General features: G+C 44.2%; 1 long non-coding RNA gene and 1 pseudogene across 1 annotated transcript in view; both read right to left on the reverse strand.

The window, feature by feature from the left end:
• Positions 1 to 24,257, reverse strand: part of LOC123331822 — a 98,688-nt gene that overhangs the window by 56,479 nt on the left and 17,952 nt on the right. Inside the window, exon 2 of the long non-coding RNA XR_006548615.2 lies at positions 16,869 to 16,972. This is a non-coding gene — a long non-coding RNA (uncharacterized LOC123331822). The remainder of the gene's footprint in view (positions 1 to 16,868; positions 16,973 to 24,257) is intronic.
• On the reverse strand, positions 687 to 1,126 carry LOC102393568 (annotated as a pseudogene).

Consider the following 24,257-nt stretch of genomic DNA (forward strand, 5'->3'; position numbering starts at 1 on the left):
TGGTAAAGAATCCGCCTGCAAAGTGGGAGAGCTGGGTTGCATCCCTGGGTTGGGAAGATCCACCTGGAGAAGGGAAAGGCTACCCACTCCAGTATCCTGGCCTGGAGAATTCCATGGACTATATAGTCAACAGAGTCGCAGAGAGTCAGATACGACTGAGACTGAGCTACTTTCACTTCACATGACTTTACATTTGAACGTAAATAATCATGTGATTATTTACTCTTTTAGCTAGCATGGACTGGACATTCCAAAGGAAAGAATGAATATAAGCCAGGGTGAGTTGATTCTTGCTTTGGATAACCTGTGTCAATATGACAGCCCTTTGATTCCCCAGAGTTAAATTACTAAAGAAACCCACACATGTCAGAATTTATGGTCTGCCTAGAATTATCACAGCTTAAAACTGACATGTAATACATGTCAACTAACACTGAACAGGGGTTTCCCTGGCAGCTCTGATAGTAAAGCATCCGCCTGCAATATTGAACAAGAAAGCCAATAATACTCAATGGATACTTTCTTTGATAAATACTGATGAAAAAACTAGATAACCACGAGAAAATAATGGAACTGGACCTCTATCTCATACCATCCACGAACATTAACTTGAAATAGGTTAAAACTTAAAATGAATGGCCAGAAACCGTCAAACTCTTAGAAAAAAAAACACAGTGTAAATACTCTTTTTTTTTTTTTTTGGCAGTTCAATAACTGTATTGGACCATCAGTAATTAGTTTTCATCCACATTGACTGTCTGCAGATTTTTGAAGGTGGTGACGGGCACGTAAGTAACCAAAGTATAGAGCTTGTTTGCCGAGTCTTCGTCTTCATTACATTTTCTGGACAACCATACACGGATCCGTTATGGGACATTCCTGATCCCTTTGGCCCAGACGGCTTTGTTGAGCCTGGTGTCAATGCGCACCTCCGGGGTTCCCATCTCCTTCATGGCAAACTTCTGGATTTCTTTGAGTGCCCTAGGGGCACGCTTTTTGAAACCCACTCCATGGATGCGCTTGTGAATGTTGATGGTGTATTCTCTCACACCACCACATTGATGGTGGACCAGCCCTTCTTCTTCTCACCGCCCTTCTTTGCAGGAGCCATCCTGCAGGGCCGGGGTTGGAAAGAAACACTCTTTTCTTAAAGGATTTTTTTGGTACAGATCGTTTTTGAAGTCTTTATTGTATTTCTTCCAATATTGCTTCTGCTTTTTGCTTTGGTTCTTTGGACATGAGGCTGTGGGATCTTGGTTCTCAGATGAGGGACTGAAGTCACAGCCCCTGCATTGGAAGATGAAGTCTTAACCACTGGACCACGAGGGAAGTCCCAGAAATACTTCTTGACACTGGTGTTGACAATGATTTTTCTGGACCTCAAAGGCATAAGCAGCAACAACAGCAGCAAGAAAAAACCACTCAGGACTAAACCAAACAAAAAAGCTTCTGCACAGCAAGAGAAACCATTGACAAAATGAAAGGGCAACATAAGGAATGAGACACGATATTTGCAAATCATATATGTGGTTTGGTTCAGTTCAGTCTCTCAGTCGTGTCCGACTCTTTGCCACCCCTTGGACTGCAGCACGCCAGGCCTCCCTGTCCATCACCAACTCCCAGAGTTCACTCAAACTCATGTCCATCGAGTCAGTGATGCCACCTAGCCATCTCATCCTCTGTCATCCCCTTCTCCTCCTGCCCCCAATCCCTCCCAGCATCAGAGTCTTTTCCAATGAGTCAACTCTTCGCATGAGGTGGCCAAAGTACTGGAGTTTCAGCTTTAGCAACATTCCTTCCAAAGAAATCCCAGGGCTGATCTCCTTCAGAATGGACTGGTTGGATCTCCTTGCAGTCCAAGGGACTCTCAAGAGTCTTCTCCAACACCACAGTTCAAAAGCATCAATTCTTCAGCACTCAGCCTTCCTCACAGTCCAACTCTCACACCCATACATGAGTAATGGAAAAAGCATATGCTTGCCTAGATGGACCTTCTGTATTGCTGGTCAGAATGTAAACTGGCACAACCAGTATGGAGAAGATTATGGAGTGTGCCCAAAAAGCTAACACTAGAATGACCAGGTAATACAGCAATATCAGTGCTGGGTACATAGTTAAAGGAAAAGGGGTGTGTGTGTGTGTATATGGCTTTCCTGCTGGCTCAGATGGTAAAGAATCTGATGCAGGAGACGCAGGTTGGATCTCTGGGTTGGGAAGATCCCCTGGAGAAGGAAATGGCAATCCACCGTAGTATTCTTGCCTGGAGAATTCCATGGACAGAGGTGACCGTGCATGGAGTCTCAAAGAGTCAGACAACACTAAGCAACTAACACACACACACACACACACACACACACACAAATAATTATGGGCTTCCCAGGTGGCACAGTGGTAAAGAATCTGCTTGCCAATGCAGGATACGCTAGTTGGATCCCTGGGTTGGGAAGATCCCCCTGGAGAAGGAAATGGCAACCCACCCCAGTATTCTTGCTTGGGAAATCCCATGGACAGATGAGCCTAGCGGGCTGCAGTCCCCGGGGTGGCAAAGAGCTGGACAAGACTGAGGATACACACAAATAATGATAAAAAAAGAGGAGTAACTTTCAAGGCCACCTCTAAAAATCCTTGCTGTTACGAGTTGATGTACAGGTTTTTCTTTCAGTCAGTTTATTTTACAAGTTTTTGCTAAATAACAAAGCAAGATGGTGCTAAAATTCTGAAAAGCACATAATTTTCTGAGGATGCCACCTCAATGACCAGGGCTAGTTAGGTTTCAAGACACGCAGCACACTTTTATTGAAAACGATCTGCTTGAAGACATTTTCCATTCCTGCTATTATGAGTAATCACATTTCTTCAGTACAAAGTATGATTTCATACGGATACAGTGAAACCGCTGAAGGTGTCTATCATACTAGAAACCCAACTTTGTTGTCGTTTAATCGCCAAGTCATGTCCGACTCTTTCGAGACCCAAAGGACTGTAGCCTGCCAGGCTCCTCTGTCCATGGGATTCTCCAGGCAACAATACTGGAGTGGGTTGCCATTTCCTTCTCCAGGGGATCTTCCTGACCCAGGGAGCAAACCATGCCTCTTACATTGGCAGGGATATTCTTTACCCCTGAGCCACTTTGAAGTGGCCAAATTTACCACTGAGCTTATCAAAAACAAAGAAAGCTGTGTGGCAATGCCAAAAAATTGGACCAAAATGCATGTTTTGGGTTCATGGAATGAACCATTTTTACTCCAGATTTGACAACCAAAAAAGCTTTATTTGAAACACTCTGGCATTCTTATCATTGTGCATATGCTTGGAAATTCCTAAGTCAAATAGTGAGTAATTCAAACTCAGCAGGAGAAAGAGAGAAGAAATAACAGATGAGCACTTTTCACTAAATAGGCTTCAGTTGATGGGAAAATTTTAAAACTTAACGTTTTCCACTAAACATCACTGACTTCTTCCCATTTTTTTGGAAAACAATACCGTGGCTAAATTCCCAAAGTATATTTTTAAAGTCTTCTGCTGTGGTTGCTGGCAGAAATTCATGCTATTTTCTCATATTCATTTTGGAAATATTTTGTGATACGGTCTATACCTAGTGGGCATGAAATTTTAAATAGAAATATTTCCAAGCGCTGCAGCCAGGAGTGCTGCAACCATAAAGAATTACACTGAGTAACTGAATTATATTATTCCAGAAACTAGTTCAGCCTCCTGAATGATACTGATGCTTAAGGGAAGTTTTGTAACCACATATTGCATTTTCCAAGCAAAAAGCCAAATGCAACTAGAGCCAAAAATACATAGATGCTGCAGGAATTAGAGGGAAATTAATGAAAATTAAAAGATTTTAAAGGTACACGAGGATAAAAGTTGCTAAACAACACCTAGGATGGGTTCTATAAGGACTTCCCTGGTGGCTCAGGTGGTAAAGAATCTGCCTTCAATGTGGGAGACCTGGGTTTGTTCTCTAAGTCAGGGAGATATCCTAGAGAAGGGCATGGCAACCCGCTCCAGCGTTCTTGCCTGGAGAATCCCATGGACAGAGGGGTTTGGCGGGCTACAGTCTACGGGGTCTCAAAGAGTCGGACACGACTGAACGACTTACATTTTGACTTTGATGGGTACTTTGGAAAAGAAAAAATAAGACGGATAAATGGTTTTCTACAATAAATGTAATAAAATGTGTGGAGTCCATATGAAGAATATAAGAGATGATCAGAGAAAATCTTAGCTAAGAAGGATATTAAAGAATCAAAATCAACTTCTTGGGCCCAGGTGGTGCAAATGCATTTGAAAGCTTGAATAAAAAGGGATGACTTCCTGTGCCTGCATTTGTCCACCAAGAAGGAAGAGAAATTGGAAACTAATGATATAATCCCAGAGAGCCCGAACTTCATTCTTGGCTTGACCCACTCACCCTCTCAAGGAGAGCCTTTCCATATGACTTCACTCACAATTTCCTTCTTTGAAATCACAACTTGAGAAAAGCCTGCATGCACAGCGATGAAAACCTGGCTCAGCCAAAAATAATATATATATATATATACAAGTATGAAAGAAAATAAGATTTACTTGCTAATATGTACCCTGTTTCAGAACACAGAGAAAGGAAAACAGTCCCATGTTTTTATTACAAAGCTAGCAAAGCACTTAGCAAGACTCAGCAAATATAAGATAAACAACAACAAATTGATATATATGTATTTTTTTAATTTTGGCCACACTACAAGGCAGGTAGTATCTTAGTTCCCCAGCCAGGGGAGCTGCACCCCCAACATTGGAAGCACCACATCTTAACCACTGAACCTGCTAGGGAAGCCCTGGTAGAACTGTTTCAAACTAGCAAACAGAATCCAATGATGTTTAAAGAAAAATTCACTGTGGTGACTTGAGGGCTATTTTCAAAAACAAACGTAAATTCTTGTATCATTTGATTAAACCTATGACTATCACCACCATATATCTGAAATCGCTACCAGGGCTGAAAGGTATTGAATAAAGGTCTTTTTTTTTTTTTTTTCATTTAAGGAAAATCCCAGCAGAAAAGAAACAGCTTCATTATATGTAATGTCCATCTGTAGAGAATGTTATAAGATATACCGGGGTGGCCATAGAGTCTGTTGGGGTTTTTCTGTACGAGGTTATGGAGAAATCCAAATGAACTTTCTGGCCAGTCCACGATTTCCTACTCATATGCGTATTATGCATGAGTTATCTAAACAAGGGCTTCCCTGGTGGCTCAGCTGGTAAAGAATCCGCCTGCAATGTGGGAGACCTGGGTTCGATCCCTGGGTTGGGAAGATCCCCTGGAGAAGGGAAAGGCTACCCACTCCAGTATTCTGGCCTGGAGAATTCCCTGGACTGCATAGTCCATGGGGTCGCAAAGAGTCAGACATGACTGAGCGACTTTCACTTTATCTTGATTGAACGCAGGTCTCCCTCATTGCAAGCAGATACTTGACGGTCTGAGCCACCAGGGAAGCCCGTTTATGGGACAGACATTGGTCAATTTGACCTGCCTTACTGACCTCAGTTTTTCTGAAATGCCCATACTTTGGTGAAGATACAGAGTGAAACATACATTTTTTTTTTAAAGCTTTTTGAAATCTAATTTCAACATCTGTAAAAAGATGATGTCAATGACAAATTTACTGGGTTGTATGAATTAGAAAGAATAAGCATGTGTATAGTTTCAAGAACAGCATAATAGCCAGAAAATACAGTTATGCTGAAGCTCCAATACTTGGGCCACCTGATACAAAGTGTCAACTCATTGGAAAAAGACCGTGATGCTGGGAAAGATTGGGGGCAGGAGGAGAAGGGGACGACAGAGGATGAGATGGTTGGATGGCATCACCAACTCGATGGACATGAGTTTGAGTAGATGCAGGGAGTTGGTGATGGATAGGGAAGCCTGGCATGCTGCAGTCCATGGGGTCACAAAGAGGCAAACACGACTGAGTGACTGAACTGAACTGAAATGCCACAGGTACTGAGCTTGTCCTCCAGAGCCCAGGAAAGGCAACTGCTGAAGCCCACGTGTTGCGAGTACTGAAGCCTGTGCCTCTAAAGTCTGTGCTGTGCAGCAAGACAGGCCACCACAGGGAGAACCCCCCGCTGGAGAGTAGCCCCTGCTCGCCACCGCTAGAAGAAAGCCCGCACACAGCAACAGAGATCCAGCAAGGCCGAAAATAAATAAATGAACTTTTAAAACGTGGTCCACATCAAAAAAGGAAATCTTTAAAAAAGGCAATAACAAAAGTACTGAAGTGTAACACAGGTATTTCTATAATTGTGCAAATGTTAAAAACATCATCTGTATCTATGTGGGAAAAACAGGCAGCAGATGTATGATGTGTATCTTCAACATCATGTAATTTTACATATGAAAAAATGTGTCCCCCCTTCTCCTGCATCTCCAGGAAGGTGGGTAATGGAGGCTGACTTTTCTTCTTTCCCTCTAGGGTTGGTCACCATGTGCCCTCGAAAGGCATCAACGAAGAAACGGTTTAACTAACACCATGGGGAAGTGCTCTCCCCTTGCTTAGTCATCTGTGCAGTTTTTGAGAAAGAATGTATCTTAACACAGTTTCCAGTTATGATGGAATTTTGTGACCCAAATAAATGAAATAGAATTTGGAAAGCCAATGCAAGCTTGATTTATGGTACTCATGACCAACCTAGATGGCATATTAAAAAGCAGAGACATTACTTTGCCAACAAAGGTCCATCTAGTCAAGGCTATGGTTTTTCCAGTGGTCATGTATGGATGTGAGAGTTGGACTGTGAAGAAAGCTGAGAGCCAAAGAATTGATGCTTTTGAACTGTGGTGTTGGAGAAGACTCTTGAGAGTCTCTTGGACTGCAAGGAGATCCACCCAGTCCATCCTAAAGGAGACGAGTCCTGGGTGTTCATTGGAAGGACTGATGCTGAAGCTGAAACTCCAATATTTTGGCCACCTGATGCAAAGAGTTGACTCACTGGAAAAGACCCTGATGCTGGGAGGGATTGGGGGCAGGAGGAGAAGGGGACGACAGAGGATGAGATGGCTGGATGGCATCACTGACTCGATGGATATGAGTCTGAGTGAACTCCGGGAGTTGGTGATGGACAGGGAGGCCTGGCATGCTGCGATTCATGGGGTCGCAGAGTCGGACACAACTGAGCGACTGAACTGAACTGATGGCTTAACACCATTGACTCTGAGCCTCTATGCATTTACTGCCATGGGGATAAAATGACCAGAACTGAATTTGCCACAGAATAAAAAAAGAGGAAAAAAATGTAGTTTGCTTTTAGTAGGAGTGGAATTCATGACAAAAACACCAATAGAGACATTAAGGAGCAAGTGACAGATAATAATTTCATCATTGCCCATGCATGCATGCATGCTATGTTGCTTCAGTCGTGTCCGACTCTTTGTGACCCTGTGGACTGTAGCCCCTCAAGGGATTCTCCAGGCAAGAATACTGGAGTGGGTTTCCATGCCCTCCTCCAGGTGGTCTTCCTGAAATGGATCTAACCCAAATTTCTTAAGTCTCCTGGAGTGGCAGGCAGGTTCTTTACCACTAGCAAAACCTGGGAATCCCATTATTTCCCATATTTACTTTTTTAAAAAAAATAAAATATGATGTTTTGTCGGTTCAAAACTGGCAGATACACATGAAATAATTCTAAAGACTGAATAATGCCCCTGGTTCAAATTGATTGATGCTCCCGTTCTTAGAATTCCATTAACGAATGATTAAGGGATTTTACCAGGCAAGGTAAAAATAAGAAATGATAACGTGAACAATTTCAGGGAAAAAAATCAAGCCTTCATAGAAAAACATGATTCTTAATGTAAGAGGAATGAAACATCCATTTATGCTATGCTATGCTAAGTCACTTCAGTCGTGTCCGACTCTGTGTGACCCCATAGACGGCAGCCACCAGGCTCCCCCATCCCTGGAATTCTCCAGGCAAGAACACTGGAGTGGGTTGCCATTTCCTTCTCCAATGCATGAAAGTGAAAAGTGAAAGCGAAGTCGCTCAGTCGTGTCTGACTCTTAGCGACCCCATGGACTGCAGCCTACCAGGATCCTCCATCCATGGGATTTTCCAGGCAAGAGTACTGGAGTGGGGTGCCATTTGCAAATAGCATAGATTGCAATGGGCTTCCCAGGTGACTCAACGGTAAAGAATACACCTGCCAATGCAGCAGATGCAAGACACGTGGGTTAGACTCTTGGGTCAGGAAGATCCTCTGGAGAAGGGAATGGCAACCCACTCCAGGATTCTGGCCTGGAGAATCCCACGGACAGAGGAGCCTGGTGGGCTACAGCCCATGGGGTTGCAAAGAACTGGACATGCCTAAAACCACACATACACAAATTGGTGAAACAGCTGGAGAACCAAAGAACAACTCAAGCTTTTACTGAGAAAGGTTGAGGTGATACAACAAGAAAAGCATTCCAGTTTCTAAAAGCTCAACTCAATGAGTCATTTCCCATACTTTCGAAATAATGAAAAACAAAATAGAAAGAAGGCAGTCCCTTGAGAACATCTATTCTGTACAGCTATGTACTGAACGTGCAGATTTCTGATTTAAAAGTAAAACCAGGCAGAGCCGTGTCAGTTTAGATACTCGCTGATTTCTGCCCATGTTTTTAGAAGAAATACGGGCTGGGCGGGGAGGAGGGGGGAAACACAAGATACATTATGAATGGGATGAACTGCTTCGGATGTATATATTTCTGATGGATTGAAGGTGTCTCAAGCTGACCTCATTTCAAGAGGAATAAAGAACAAAAATAAAATATGCTCTTTCTCCCTCACATGTTTTTTTTATTTTTTTGGAGTCTGACACATTTTGTATTCCCAGAAATGGATATGATAGGATTAACAAAAAACAGTAGAGACAGCTGGTGATGCTGAGATGCTTTTTTTTTTTTTAAGATGAATTGTAAAACCTACGATGGATAATAGAACAGAGTATATTTTGAAACCACTGTGCCTTAGCTAGATATCTTACTATTCAGCAGACTATTCAGCAGACTTTCCCTTTTAGCTGGGTGTTGTTCAGTTGCTAGGTCGGGTCCGACTCTTTTCGGCCCCAGGGACTGTAGCCTGCCAGCCTGCTCTGTTCATGGGATTCTCCAGGCAAGGATACTGGAGTGGGTAGCCATTTACTTCTCCAGGGGATCTTCCCAACCCAGGGACTGAACCCAGGTCTCCCGCATTGCAGGCAGATTCTTTACCAGCTGAGCCACAAGGGAAGCCCAAGAATACTGGAATGGGCTGCCATGCCCTCCTCCAGAGGACCTTCCCGACCCAGGGATCAAACCCACGTCTCCTGCATTGGCAGGTGGGTTCTTCACCATTGAGACACCAGGGAAGCCGTCTTATTTGGCTACCCCTAGATATATTTCCATGTGTTGAACATACTTTTGTTTTTTTATTTCTTTAATGAGATTGTGGGTTCACAGGACATTTTTAATATTGTCTTCTGACATCTACTGGAACCCTGTGAAAACGTGTTACTGAAATGATAGCTCCATAAAATTCTTCTGAATTCACAAAAAGGTGGTAAGACGGGATGAGACTGGCAGATTCTATACATTCACTAAGAGGGAGCCTTGCCCTAATTCTAAAAAGTCTTCTTCAAAGAAGAGTTGGGCAGAACCAATAAAACTGGAACCTTAATACTTAGGTAAGACTCTATGATACAGGCACAATTATCTATGTCCACAGGGTTCTCTGCAACATAAATTCCAGAAATGACTCCAGCAAGCATAAGAAATGCAGCTTTGAGATTAAATGACTTCTTTTTTTTAGGTAATGCGTTAGCCTTTGTCTCTAGCCATTGCTCCTAATGAAAAAATGGTTCAAGGTTTTGTGTGATTCCTTTGTATTGGCAAATTTCTTGCTATAAAAATCCATCCTAAATTCACTTTTTTTCTATCTCCTCCTTCCTCATTTCTCCCCCGCCACCACCCTGCCTCATACACCAGCTACAAGATAACACCTTCCAACTCAAAGTATTTGACCTCCTGAGTGCGGGATGCTCTACTTGTTAGGTCAGGGTCCAGCTAACCATGCAAGGACCCTTCACGTACGTCCTGGTTAAAACCAGAGAGAGGGACAACAGAAAGAGTTCAGTGTGGACCTAATTAAACTTAATAGCTTTTGCACGGCAAAGGAAACCCTAAACAAGATGAAAAAGACAACCCCCAAAACAGGAGAAAATGTTTGCAAATGAAGCAACTAGCAAAGGATTAATCTCCAAAATACACAGACGGACACACAACTCAACAACAACAAACAAATGCAGAGCTCAACAATAAACAAAAACAGGACCCAACAGAAGAGCTGGCGGAAAACTTAAATACACATTTCTCCAAGGAAGACATATGGGTGGGCAAGAAGCACATGAAAAGATTCTCAATATCACTGATTACTAGAGAAACGCAAGTCAGAACTACAGTGAGGTATCACCTCACACCAGTCAGGATGGCCGTCACCCAAGAAAGTCACTACAGACAATAAATGCTGGAGAAGGTGTGGAGAAAAGGGAACCCTCCCTACACTATTGGTGGGAATGGGAATGGTGCAGCCACTATGGAGAACAGTATGGACCTTCCTTAAAGAATTAAAAATAGCAACTACCATTTGATCCTGCAATCCCACGCCTGGGCATAAATCCACCAAAAAAAAAAACCCACTATGATTTGAAAAGATACATGTATCTCAATGTTTACTGCAGCTCTATTTACAAAAGCCGAGACACAGAGGCAACCTAAATGGTTATCTCAGATGAAGGGATAAAGAAAAATGTGATACATATATACAATGGGAATATTACTCAGCCATAAACAAAGGATGAAATAATGTCATTTGCAGACACATGGATAGACCTAGAGATGATCACACTAAGCAAAGTCAGCTGGACAGATAAAGACAAATATCATATGATATCACTTCAGTTCAGTTCAGTCGCTCAGTCATTGCCGACTCTTTGCGACCCCATGAATCGCAGCACGCCAGGCCTCCCTGTCCATCACCAACACCCGGAGTTCACTCAGACTCATGTCCATCGAGTCAGTGATGCCATCCAGCCATCTCATCCTCTGGCGTCCCCTTCTCCTCCTGCCCCCAATCCCTCCCAGCGTCAGAGTCTTTTCCAATGAGAACTCTTCGCATGAGGTGGCCAACATGTGGAATTTAAAAATACAAATGGACTCATAGAACAGAAACAGACTCAACAGACATAGAAAATGGACTTATAATTATCCAAAGGGAAGGGAAGGAAGGGGAAATGAGGAGTTTGGAGTTAATAGACACAGACTAATATTATAAAGCAGATAAACAATGATCTCATGTAGAGCCCAAGGAACTGTACTCAAGACCATGCAATAACCCACCGAATATAAAAGATATACAACTGAATCACTTTGCTGTACAACTGAGAGTATTGCACATCAGCTACACTTCAACAGAAAATTATGTACATTATTCCTTAGAGTGACTAAGGCAGAAGAGAATATACTGACTCAAATGTGTTCCTTTACACAGCTGTATAATATTCCACGGCGTATATGTACCACCACTTTCTTATCCGTTCATCTGTCAATGGACATCTAGGTTGCTTCCACGTCCTGAAAGTGAAAAATGAAAGTGAAAGCCATTCAGTTGTGTCTGACACTTTGCGACTCCATGGACTGTACAGTCCATGGGACTCTCCAGGCCAGAATCCTGGAGTGGGTAGCCTTTCCCTTCTCCAGGGATCTTCCCAACCCAGGGATGGAACCCAGGTCTCCTGCATTGCAGGCGGATTCTTTACCAGCTGAGCCACAAAGGAAGCCCAAGAATACTGGAGTGGGTCGCCTCTCCCTTCTCCAGGGGATCTTCCCAACCCAGGGATGGAACCCAGGTCTCCTGCATTGCTGGTGGATTCTTTACCAGCTGAGCCACAAAGGAAGCCCAAGAGTACTGGAGTAGGTCGCCTCTCCCTTCTCCAGGGGATCTTCCCAACCCAGGGATGGAACCCAGGTCTCCTGCATTGCTGGTGGATTCTTTACCAGCTGAGCCACCAGGGAAGCCTGTGTCCTAGCTCTGGGAAATAGTGCCACAGTGAACACTGGGATATACACAGTGAGGGATGGAAGTGGGGGGGGCGGATGGATGGAGAGAGTAGGATTGAAACATATATATTAACATATGTACAATAGATGGCTGGTGGGTATTCGCTATGTGATGCAGAGAGCTCAAACCCAGTGCTCTGTGACAACCGAGAGGAGTGGGATGGGATGGGAGGCGGGAAGGAGGTTCAAGAAGGAGGTTCAGTTCAGTTCAGTCGCTCAGTCATGGCCGACTCTCTGCGACCCCATGAACCGCAGCACGCCAGGCCTCCCTGTCCATCACCAACTCCCAGAGCTTGCACAAACTCATGTCCATCGAGTCAGTGATGCCACCCAGCCACCTCAACCAACCACCACATCCTTGGTTGAGTGTTCCTGAATGTATCCTTTGGTCCTATTTTTAATCCCATCAATTGTTCTGCAGGGCAGCTGCAGAAACTCTAAAGGCAACTCTGATCAAGGTACTCACCAGATGGCAAGTATCTCTTAGGGGGTGCCCTACCCCTAAGAAAATCTTTAGCAAGAAGCTCTTTTAAGATGTGCCCCTTCCTGGGACTTCCTTGGTGGTCCAGTGGCTAAGACTCTGTTCCCAATGCAGGGGGCCCAGGTTCAATCCCCCATCAAGGAACTAGATCCCATATGCTATATACAATAACTCACATGCCACAACTAAAGATCTTACATGCAACTAACATCCGGCACAGCCAAATAAATAAGTGATTGTTTTTGAAAAATAAAAGATGTCCCTTCCCTTCCTCTTAATTTTGCTTCCTTGCCATTTCTGCCAAGTATCTGTCCTACGACCTCACAAACTGCAATCGTACTAAATTCTCTGCACACCTCAGAAGAGGACTTGTTATACTTTGCCACTGTTGAGCCAGCCATGTGGGATCAAACCCATACTCCCTGCATTGGAAAGAACATATATGGACCACCAGGGAAGACCTTCCCCAAGCATTTCTTAATAAATCTATGTGTCTAGAAGCTCAATAAGGGACTAGGTCAATTTCTACCACTAAGGAACAGTATAACTATTTTCTCTTTATTTGCACAGAAATGGTTAAAGAATCGGGGTGGGGGGAATGTACTAATAAACTTAGAATACCATTAGGGGGCATAATATTTTGAATAAACCTCCAATTGTGGCATTTTAAATCTCACTCGAACCCTCTCCTTCCTGCAATAGTCTTAAAACCGCCCTTCAAAATTGATCGATGTGGCTTTCTTATTTCTAAAATTCATCAAGTAGTTAGGAATGTATTTATAAATAGGTTCCATTGTAGGATCTTTACTGGCACAATAAGTAAGATATCATCCATTTTCCACGCCCAGAGAGCTGAATGATCATTTGTGAAAGGAATCGCCCCTTGAATATTGCTTCTAATCATCCCGTCCATCAATCATATATATTTTTCCTTAATTCATCCACACAACCATTTTAAATGCAAACACCGTTCACCTTCCCAATATCTATGAAAATGAAATCCCAACACAGTTGAAAATTTATAGCCCTGGCTCATATGAGTTCATAGAGCAATATTCCCAATAGTTAAATCTCTCCAACACAGTTAAATAAAGTGAAGTGAGAAGTCTAATTGGCTGTTTCCACTCAGCCAAGCGGTCTTCACGGCTCTTATTCACTCTGTCAATTGGGAACCACCAGGGGCCCGCCTTGGCAGCTTAATGGATATTGAGCTAAGAACTGGGAATGACACAGAAAAGACCAATTCAAAAAGACACGTGCCCCAGCATTCACTGCCGCACTATTTACAATAGGCAAGACATGGGAGCTACCTAAATGTTCATCCACAGACGAATGGATAAAGATATGGTGTGTGTGTGTGTGTACGGCTTCCGCAGTGGCTCAGATGGTAAAGAATCTGTTTGCAATGCAGGAGACTGGGGTTCGATCCCTGGGTCGGGAAGGTCCCCTGGAGAAGGGAATGGCAACCCACTCCAGTATTCTTGCCTGGAGAATCCCATGGACAGAGGAGCCTGGTGGGCCACAGTTCATGGGGTCACAGTTGGACCTGACTGAGCAAATATATATTTAGCTGAATGATTTCCAGGTGGCGCTAGTGCTAAAGAGCCCACTCGCTAAGCAGGAGACACGAGAGATGCGGGTTCAAGCCCTGGGTGGGGAAGATCCCCTGAAGGACATGGCAAGCTACTCCAGTATTTTCCCCCGGAGAATTCCATGGATAGAGGAGCCTAGTGGACTATATAGCCCATAGGGTTGCAAGGAGGTGGACATGGCCAAAGGGACTCAGCACATACGCACATGGACACACACACGTTCATACACACACACACACACACATATACAGGCATTGATGCTGGGAGAGACTGAGGGCAGAAGGAAGAGGGGGCAGCAGAGGACGGGATGGTTGCATGGCATCACTGACTCAATAAACATGAGTTTGAGCAAATTCCGGGAGATGGAACCACAGGGAAGCCTGGCTTCCTGCAGTCCTGGACCCTGCTGCAGTCCATGGGGTTGCAAAGAGGCAGACATGACTGAGCAACTGAACAATAGCATTATATATACAGTGGAATATATTGTATTCCAGTCATTACTAAGCCATAAAAACAAATGAAATAATGCTATGTGCAGCAACATGGCTGGAGATGGAGATGGTCATGCTGAGTAAAGTAAGTCAGACAGAGACAAGTATCATGTAATATCACTTCTAAGTGAAATCTAAAATATGACAGAAATGAACTTATCTATGAAACAAAAAACAGAAAGTAAACTTATGTTACCAGGAGGTGAGGGGGAAGGGACAGTTAGGGAGTCTGGGATGGACATGGACACACTGCTGTGTTTAACATGGAGAACCAGCAAGGACCTGCTGGACAGCACAGGGAACTCTGCTCAATACTCTGTAATAACCTTATGGTTCCCAGGGGGAAGGATGGGGGAAGGGATAGTTAGAGAGTTTGGGATGGACATGGACACACTGCTGTATTTAACATGGAGAACCAGCAAGGACCTGCTGTCCAGCACAGGGAACTCTGCTCAATACTCTGTAATGACCTATATGGGAACAGAATTTAAAACAAAGTAGATATATGTATATGTATAACTGATTCTATCTTCTGTCTCATCCTCTGACAGACGATGAGGTGGTTGGATGGCATCACCGACTCAATGGACATGAGCCTGAGTAAACTCCGGGAGTTGATGATGGACAGGGAGCCCTGGCATGCTGCAGCCCACGGGGTCGCAAAGGGTCAGACACGACTGAGCGACTGAAGTGAACTGATAACTGATTCACATTGCTGTTTACCAGAAACTAATACAACATTGTAAATCAACTATACTCCACTAGATTTTTTTTAAAAGCATCACTCTAGAAAAAGATGTGATATATACAAATATAAATATATGTATATATATATATATAATGGAATATTAGTCATATAAAGGAATGACAAATGCTGTTTGCAGCGACATGGATGGACCTCGAGATGATCATACTGAGAGAAACGAGAGAAACATGATATGATACCGCTTCTCGGTGGAATCTAAAATATGATATAAATGAATTTACCTATGAAACAGAAACAGAATCAGACATTCAGAACAGACTGGCGGTTGCCCAGGGCGGTTAGACTGGGGGTTAGATTGGGGGAGGGTTAGATTGGGAATTTGAGATTCCAGAATGCAAACTGGTATACACAGATGGATAAACAAGGACCTAGGGTGTACAGCACAGGGAACTATATTCGATATCTTGTAATAACCTATAACGGAAACGTGAAAGGGAGTGTGAAAGTGAAAGTCGCTCAGTTGTGTCCAACTCTTTGCTACCGTCATGGACTGTCCATGGGATTCTCCAGGCCAGAATACTGGAGTGGGTAGCCTATCCCTTCTCCGGGGGATCTTTCTGAGCCAGGAATCAAACTGGGGTCTCCCGCATTGTGGGCAGATTCTTTACTGACTGAGCTGTTAGGGAAGACCTTAATGGAAAGGAATAGGAACTATATCTATATAGATCTATGCCTATATACGTGTGAGTGGTGTGCTGTGCTTCATCGTTCAGTCATGTCTGACTCTCTGCAACCTCATGAACCATAGCCCACCAGGCTCCTCTGTCCATGGGATTCTCCAGGCAAGAACACTGGAGTGGGTTGCCATGCCCTTCTCCAGGGGGATCTTCCCAACCCAGGAATGGAACCCAGATCTCCCACATTGCACGCAAATTCTTTACTGTCTGAGTCAGCAGGGAAGCCCAAGGATACTGCAGTAGGTAGCTTATCCATTTTCCAGGGGATCTTCCCAACCCAGGAATCCAAATGGGGTCTCCTGCATTGCAGGCAGATTCTTTACCATCTGAGGTACCTGGGAAGTGTATGTGTGTGTATGTGTGTGTTTGTGTGTGTGTACACACATATATCTGACTCACTTTGCCATACAGGGCTTCCCTGTTCAATCCCTGCGTCAGGAAGATCCCCGGAAAAGGAAATGGCAACCCACTCCAGTATTCTTGCCTGGGAAATCCAATGGACAGAGGAGCCTGGTGGACTGCAGTCCATGGGGTCGCAGAGAGTTGGACACGACTGAGGCAACTTGGCACAGCACGCACAGCTTACTGTAGATTTGAAACTGACATAACAGAGAAAATCACACATACTTCAACAAAACAAACGTTCAGAATCAGAATCGAGAACAGATCTGTTCAGGGTACAATGGCAACCCTCAAAGACATCCACACCATCACCCCTGCAAACTAAAAGGCTGACCTTGCCTGGCAGAAGAGACTTTGCAGCTTTGCTGAAGGACCACGAGATGCTGAAACGATGCTGGCGTATCCCGGGGTGGGTCCGATGTCATCAGGAGCATCTTTCTAAGGGAAGGAAAGGGAAGGGTCAGGGTCTATGAGGTCACAGTGATGGCAGGGTCAGCTCAGGGCGGGGCCAGGAGCCCAGCATTACAGGCACCTCCAGATGACCTGGTGGCTCAGAGGGTAAAGAATCTGCCCGCACCACAGGAGACCGGGGTTCAATCCCTGGAAGAAGGGAATGGCAACCCACTCCCATATTCTTGCCTGGAGAATCCCGTGGACAGAGGAGCCTGGTGGGTTACAGTCCATGGGGTTGCAAGCATCAGACACAACTGAGCGACTGACACTCTCACTAACCAGACACTTAACAAAGCGAGAATACGGATTCTCCCCTAAAACCCCAAGAAGAGCGCAGCTACATGGACTCCCTAGATGTAAGCCCAGCGAAACCCCATGTTGGACTTCTGACCTCCAGCATGACAAGATGATAAACCAGTGCTCTTCTAAGGCACTATGTTTGTGACGATTTCTTTTTTCTTCTTCTTCTTTTTGAATTGGGGTATAGTTGCTTTACAAGGTTGTGTTGATTGCTGCTGTACAGAGAAGTGAAAACAGCCATGTGTGTACACATACCTGTAAAGATTTCATTTCTCCATCAAATCTGATGGACAGCCTCACGGGTCTGAGTATTCATGGTTGTAGTTTTTTTTTTCCCCATTCATGTCTTTATAATTATATATTTTACATTGGAGGATAACAGCTTTACAATGCTGTATTGGTTTCTGTGATGGACCGTGCAGAAGCGTGGCCGACAGGAGCTACCCCTCGCCCAAGGAGGTGATGGAATTCCAGTTGAGCTATTTCAAATCCTGAAAGATGATGCTGTGAAAGTGCTGCACTCAATATGCCAGCAAATTTGGAAAACTCAGCAGCGGCCACAGGACTGAAAAAGGCCAGTTTTCATTCCAATCCCAAAGAAAGGCAATGCCAAAGAATGCTCAAACTACCACACAATTGCACTCATCTCACACACTAGTAAACTAATGCTCAAAATTCTCCAAGACAGGCTTCAGCAATACGTGAACTGTGAAGTTCCAGGTGATCAAGCTGGTTTTAGAAAAGGCAGAGGAACCAGAGATCATATTGCCACATCTGCTGGATCATCAAAAAAAGCAAGAGAGTTCCAGAAAAACATCTATTTCTGCTTTATTGACTATGCCAAAGCCTTTGACTGTGTGGATCACAATCAACTGTGGAAAATTCTGAAAGAGATGGGAATACCAGATCACCTGACCTGCCTCTTGAGAAACCTGTATACAGGTCAGGAAGCAACAGTTAGAACTGGACATGGAACAACAGACTGGTTCCAAATAGGAAAAGGAGTACGTCAAGGCTGTATATGATCACCCTGCTTATTTAACTTATATGCAGAGTACATCATGAGAAACGCTGGGCTGGAAGAAGCACAAGCTGGAATCAAGACTGCCGGGAGAAATATCAATAACCTCAGATATGCAGATGACACCACCCTCATGGCAGAAAGTGAAGAGGAACTCAAAAGCCTCTTGATGAAAGTGAAAGAGGAGAGTGAAAAAGTTGGCTTAAAGCTCAACATTCAGAAAACGAAGATCATGGCATCAAGTCCCATCACTTCATGGAGAAACAGTGGAAACAGTGTCAGACTTTATTTTTCTGGGCTCCAAAATCACTGCAGATGGTGACTGCAGCCATGAAATTAAAAGACGCTTACTCCTTGGAAGGAAAGTTATGACCAACCTAGATAGCATATTCAAAAGCAGAGACATTACTTTGCCAACAAAGGTCCGTCTAGTCAAGGCTATGGTTTTTCGAGTGGTCATGTATGGATGTGAGAGTTGGACTGTGAAGAAGGCTGAGTGCCGAAGAATTGATGCTTTTGAACTGTGCTGTTGGAGAAGACTCTTGAGAGTCCCTTGGACTGCAAGGGGATCCAACCAGTCCATTCTGAAGGAGATCAGTCCTGGGATTTCTTTGGAGGGAATGATGCTAAAGCTGAAACTCCAGTACTTTGGCCACCTCATGCGAAGAGTTGACTCATTGGAAAAGACTCTGATGCTGGGAGGGATTGGGGGCAGGAGGAGAAGGGGACGACAGAGTTTGAGATGGCTGGATGGCATCACCAACTGGATGGACGTGAGTTTGAGTGAACTCCAGGAGTTGGTGATGGACAGGGAGGCCTGGCGTGCTGCTATTCATGGGGTCGCAAAGAGTCGGACACGACTGAGCGACTAACACCTATTCACTGACAAGCATCCTCTGGGTGTGCAGAGATGGATGGGCGTGGTGCATGCCTGTATCCCTGGTGAGGTACATGCGGTAGGCAGCAGGCAGACGGATGCCCCATTATTTTAACCGAAGCCTCGTAATCACAGCTTGACAACCCAAGCTCCGTCTAACCCTTTCTCCTAATGCCTTTGTGCACCCCAAGGTAATTCAGTCCCACCCACCCCCTTGCCTCCCCGGGGCCACCTCCTGACCATGATTACAGGTTTTGATGAAGATAAAGCATGTCTGGATCTTTCTATTGAACAAGATATCATTAGCCTGGCCACAAAGGTATCGCTTTCCCCCGAGCCAAAGGTCAGCGGACCTTGGGAGTGATGGATCTCTTTTCGGCTGGCTGCAGGCACTCGCTTGGCAAATATTAAATAGCTTCTCAGAGCTCCGAGATGGTTTCTAATCACGGGAAGGCTGTCTCTGGAGAGTAACGTGCAAGGCAGAAAGAGCACAGAGGGAGATTTTGTGCATGGCAAAATAATATACAGCAGGGGAAAGTACTAGTCAGACATTACCTAGCTCCACAAAATATCAGTGCAGTTCACTCGCTCAGTCGTGTCTGACTCTTTGCGACCCCATGGAATCCAGCACACACCAGGCTTCCCTGTCCATCACCACCTCTGAGAGCTGGCTCACACTCATGTCCATTGAGTCGGTGATGCCATCCAACCATCTCATCGTCTGTCATCCCCTTTTCCTCCTGCCTTCAATCTTTCTATTTCATAATTTCCAATGATGAAAATGGTTGTTATTTACAAGGTCATCTCATATCTCCCTTCACAAATGTCTGTTTGTGGAAAAGAAGTAATTGCACTCAAGTTTAACAGCTTAGCATTGGATCTTGGTTTGACATGATATGACCTCATGTGCAGTAAGCAACATTTTTCTCTTTTCCTGAAAACAATAAGCCAGTGTTTCCTGGTGGTCCAGTGGTTGAGACTGTCCTCTGCAGGGGGCATGCTATTTATCCTTTAATTGAGGAAGTTTCCCATAATGAGAGGGGCCGCCAAAAAAAAAAAGGGGGGAAAAATCATATAAAGATAATGCAATTTTTAAAATATGAAGACTGTATAATAAAGCATAGATATAAAATAATGTATCTTTTCAGTGATTTTTTTAAAGAAGGGTATTGGGAAGAGAAAATCTGATTTTTGTTATGGACGTGGTGTGAGGTGATTGTGTGACTCTGGGCATTCAGCTGCTCCTAAAAATACATTCTCAACTCTAAAATTCTAATATCCTCACTTATAAAACAATAGGTTTGAAATGGATGCTGAAAAGTTCTGTGATTTACGGAGAATTCAATGGGACCTGGACACTGCACTAAGAATTATAAATATATTAGATATAGGTGCTCGTATAATACCATTTTGTATATTGGGGCTTCCTTAGTGGCTCAGATGGTAAAGAATCCACTGCAATCCATGAGACCCAGATTCGATCTCTGGGTCAGGAAGATCCCCTGGAGGAAGGTATAGCAACCCACTCCAGTACTCTTGCCTGGAGAATCCCATGGACAGAGGAGCCTGGTGGGCTGCCGTCCATGAGGTCCCAAAGAGTCGGACAAGACTGACCAACTAATGCTTTCAGTTTCACAGGTCAGAGGCGAAACTCTGCTGACACAAGAGAGGAACAAGGGGTCCAGGTGTGCACGCTGGATTCCTGCATAGGACGATGGGCGTGTATATGTGTGTGTGGCTGGGTTCATTTTCTGATACTATGGATAGATTCCTGCATGTTCCACTGACCTTTCCATCAACCTGCTAGTCTTCTCACATGCCTCTGCACAGACCTTTAACATATTTTTTTTGATGGTATTTCTAGAAGGGAGACACAGAAATTTATGACATCTTCCTTCAGTTAAACTTCTACTTAAGTGATTTCCCCTCCTTTCCTTTCGGCACTTTGATAGCAGTCTCCTCTCAGGACACATCATGAAAGCATGTCATAGCCAAGTCACTTCCTTGAAGGTCTGTTACATAATCGGTTCTATTAAAGCTTAGTAATTCCTTTTTAGAGTTTTTTTTTTTTTTTAATGTGGACCATTTTAAAGTTTTTATTGAATTTTCTTACAATGTCATTTCTGTTTTGCTTTTTTTTTTTTTTTGTCATGAGACATGCAGGATCTGATTCTCTGCTGCCGAATGAGATGGTGGGATGGCATCACTGACTCAATGGACACGAGTTTGAGCAACCTCTGGGAGATGGTGATGGATAGGGAAGCCTGGCGTGCTGCAGTCCATGGGGTTGCAGAGTCGGACACGACTGAGCAACTGAACCGAACTGATATCTTTGGGGGGACAGTTAAGGCCACACGAGGAAACTGTGATGAGGTGACAGACAATGAGATGGTTGGATGGCATCACCAACTCAATGGACATGAGTTTGAGCAAGCTCCTGGAGATGGTGATGGACAGGGAAGCCTGGTGTACTGCAGTCCACGGGTTCACAACAAGTTGGACCCAGCTAGGTGACTGAATAACATTGTGGGGTCCTAGCTTCCTGACCAAGGATGGACATGCTCACCCCCCTCCACCCGCCCAGCACATTGGAAGGCAAAGTCAAACACTGGACCATCAGGGAAGTCCCCAAGGCTTGTTTCCTACTCATCAAGATACATCACTCAAGTCGGATTGAAGAAAGCAACTACATCCTCCTTTCTGGGGACTACGTGCCTTTGCATGCCCGTGATCCATCCTTCTGAATCGATTCAGTATAATATGTTTTTATCACAGTAACAGATATGTGGTTCCCCAGGCCAGAGGCACGCAACCCTTACTGTCTGCCTCTCAACCGATCCTCTGACGTGTGAAGTGAAAATGTTACATAAACAGCAACCTTTCACCAATGGCTTAGATAATCCCTTCTGACGGATGCCACATTCCCACCTCAAAGTCCCGCTTCATCTGTTTACGCTGATAATCAGATGACCCATGATGCACTTCTGAATATGGCCAAAAGCATCCTTCCCGGCTTGCTAGGAGAAATTTATGAATAATTCTGCACAAAGTAAGGGCTTCCTCACAGGCAGCTCGGTGGGTAAAAAAAAATCTGCCTGTCATTGCAGGAGATGCGGGTTCAATTCTTGGGGACGGGAAGATCCCCTTGAGAAGGGAAGGGCAACCCACTCCAGGATTCTTGCCTGGAGAATCCTATGGACAGAGGAAGCTGGTGGACTATGCTCCATGAGGTCACAGATAACCAGGCATGACTGAGCAACCGAGCATGCATGCATATGAAGCCAGCCTGTCACGTGTTCAATTCTGGACCAGGATTTGTTTGAAAATGTAGTGCTTTGGGATCGTGCTTTACTTTTCCCCTGACAGGAGGGAGGGACCATCGTTAAGTGCTGGTAGGAACCAATCCATGAAAAGGTGATGGGGCAAAAAATGAGATCAGCTCAAAAAATGCCTCCCACTGCCATCTATGAGTATTATATTTGCTCCAGAGGCATCTTCCTGGTCAGCCTTTTCACCCATGAATGTTTCTTGCTCCTAAAGAGGATTAGGCAGATGACTCAGTGCCTGTAACCCTAGCATAGCCCTGGGGAAACAGCTCATGTCATGTGCAGAGTCGGGAGGGACCACGTGTGGAATATGTACGTGCTTTGCTACACAAAGAAGGTGACATCCTGGAAAGAGCATGGACTTATGAGGGCATGAGTCTGAGCAAGCTCCGGGAGTTGGTGATGGACAGGGAGGCCTGGGTTGCTGCCGTCCATGGGGTCGCAAAGAGTTGGACACGACTGAGCTACTGGACTGGACTGATAAGAAGGCTGATGACTCCCCAATGCAATCAGTTTCTTGGCTTAAAAAAAAAAGGTACAGGACTTCCCTGGTGGTCCAGTGGTTAAGGCACCACACTTACACTGCTCAGCTGTGGGTTCAATCAACTAAGATCCTACATGTCCTGCAGCACGAACAAAAAGTTAAAAAAATTTTTTTTTTCTTTAGAAGATGCTGAATAATATTTACTTCCTGCATCTACCTTTTGTATAATCATATCTATGATAATATCAAATAATATAATTATATCAATGGCAATAAATACCTATCACATGCATTGTCTTTCCTTCAATTTTTTTTCTTTTAATTGAAGTATATCTGACTTAGAGTGCTGTGTTCAGTTCAGTTCAGTCGCTCAGTGGTGTCGGACTCTTTGCGACCCCATGGACCACAGCACACCAGGCCTCCCTGTCCATCACCACCTCCCGGAGTTTACTCAAAATCATGTCCATCGAGTCAGTGATGCCATCCAACCATCTCATCCTGTGTTGCGTTACTGTCTGCTATAACAGCAAAGTGCTTCAGTTTTATATATAGGGCTTCCCTGGTGGCTCAGATGGTAAAGAACCCGCCTGCAGCTCGGGAGACCTGGGTTCGATCCCTGCATTAGGCAGATCCCCGTGGAGAAGGGAAACGGCAACCAACCCTGGTATTCTTGACTGGAGAATTCCAGGGACAGAGGAGCCTGGTGGGCTACAGTCCATGGGGTTGCAAAGAGTCGGACACGACTGAGGGACTAAGTGCCCACACACAAATATATATATATAAAAGCATGCATAAACTGACTCACTTTTATAATATGCTTATATGTATTATATATATGTAATTCTATATATATTTTTTCTATGTATTATTTATATATATTAATATATATACTTCAGTTCAGTTCAGTTGCTCAGTCGTGTCCGACTCTTTGCGACCCCATGAATACTTATACATATATTATTCTTTATATATTATTCTTTTCCAGCTTGCTTTCTACTATAATTATAAAATATTAAATATAGTTCCCTGTGCTGTACAGTAGAACCTTGTTTATCTGTTTTACATATAGTGGTGTGTATCTGATAATCCTAAAGTCCTAATTTTATCCTGCCCTATCTTTCCCCTTTGGTAGCCCTAAGTTTATCTTCTCTGTGAGTCTTTTTCAGTTTTACAAATAAATTCATTTGTATCGTGTTTTAGACCCCACATAGAAGAGATCCCATACGATATCTCTTTTTCTCTGTCTGACTGACTTCACTTGC

The sequence above is a fragment of the Bubalus bubalis genome, chromosome X, assembly GCF_019923935.1.
Source record: "Bubalus bubalis isolate 160015118507 breed Murrah chromosome X, NDDB_SH_1, whole genome shotgun sequence".
NCBI lineage: Eukaryota > Metazoa > Chordata > Mammalia > Artiodactyla > Bovidae > Bubalus > Bubalus bubalis.